Source organism: Myotis brandtii, unplaced genomic scaffold (assembly GCF_000412655.1).
Source record: "Myotis brandtii unplaced genomic scaffold, ASM41265v1 scaffold634, whole genome shotgun sequence".
Classification (NCBI taxonomy): Eukaryota; Metazoa; Chordata; class Mammalia; order Chiroptera; family Vespertilionidae; genus Myotis; species Myotis brandtii.
In genome coordinates, this window is record NW_005370427.1 from 374,472 (window position 1) to 376,123 (window position 1,652).

Consider the following 1,652-nt stretch of genomic DNA (forward strand, 5'->3'; position numbering starts at 1 on the left):
CTGGTCCCGGCGTCTCTGCTGCTTCACACAGAGGAGGCGGGTTCTGGCAGAGGAGGTGGGTTGCAGCAGGGGAGGGCAGTTGGGGGCGATCAGACCAGCAGGGGAGGGAAGTTGGGGGTGATCAGGCCAGCAGGGGAGAGCAGTTGGGGGCCATCAGGCTGGCAGGGGAGGGCAGGCTGGGCTGAGGGACACCTCCTCCCAGTGCATGAATTTCTTGCACAGGGCCTCTGGTATATATATAAAAACCTTAGCAAACCATTATGATGGAATGACCGATTGCTATGACACGCACTGAACACCAGGGGGCAGATGCTCAATGCAGGAGCTGCCCCCTGGTGGTCAGTGCGCTCCCACAGTGGGAGCACCGTTCAGCCAGAAGCTGGGCTCACAGCTGGCAAGTGCAGTGGCGGTGGCGGGAGCCTCTCCCACCTCTGAGGCAGGGCTAAGGAGCTAAGAAGCGAGTGGTGAGCAGTTAGGAGCGAGTGGAGAGTGGTTAGGAGCTCCAAGCACTGAGCCCAGCTTGGCTCCTCCCCAGCTGCCTGCCGCAGGGCACAGTCCAGGCTGAGGGGCCCCAACCGGTGCACGAATCTGTGCACTGGGCCTCTAGTGATTTAAATAAATGAAAGATGATCATATTTTACTCAGTTTTTTTAGAAAAAAATTTTGTGATACATTTACATAAAATTTGAATTGTTACTATAATAATTGTCATTTTTGAAAAGTGAAAAAAGTAAAAGCTCCATCTAGGAAGTAATTAGAATTCCCGAACCTTGACTAAGGGTGCCCTGGGACGGCATTTTCCTCGGTGCAGGGGTCGGAGGAATCTGTCCTGGGCTCAGGGACAGAGCTGGGGGCAGACAGGACCCTCATGAGAACACGGGCTCATTCATTAGGTCCCAGAGAAATGAGCCCACAGCAGGTGTCTGTGAACCTCACCCAGGAGATTACGGTCGGGGTCCCCCCCCCCTACTTACAGAGATGGAGACAGAGTCCTGAGATCTGGTCAACAAGGCGGGGACCCGGGAGAGCTGGTGGGTTAGCTCCCGGCCCAGTCCGAGTGCAGGAGGGACCAAGCCCCGGCGGGCAGGGAGCACGCGGTCTCCCCCCGGCCACAACTCAAATGAGAACCACCCAGAGCATCCTAGAGGCCCAGCCAGGGCGACGGGGAAACAGCGTCTGGGCACCTGGTGGCCAGGCCAGGAGACACAGGGACACACCATCCCCCTAAGCGGGGGCAGCAGGTCCTGGCCCCTCTGCAGGGCACAGTCCTTGCACCTGCGGCGGGAAGTAGGGGCCGCTGCCTAGCAGCCCAGACAGAGGCGCTCAGAAGCCTCCAGAGTACAGAGGAGACGGAAGCAGAGAGGGATTGTGAAGACACCGAGCTGAACTTCAGCAGGTTGTTTAGCCTCATCGAAGTGGATCTGGCGACAAGCGACTCTCGTTCCAATGATGCTAAGCCTGGCGTGGGAGGAAGTGTAGATAAGGTGACGGCGAATGCAGCGCAAGTGGGAGGCAGGCGAGTGGTGAGGAGTCCCCACAGAAATTATTTAATTTAATAATTAACATTGGAGCAATTGGGGACCATGGGGTCTGTGAGCTGCAGAAATGGGTTCAGAAATAAGAACATGGAGGGCCAGGGGCTGGAGGTGAGG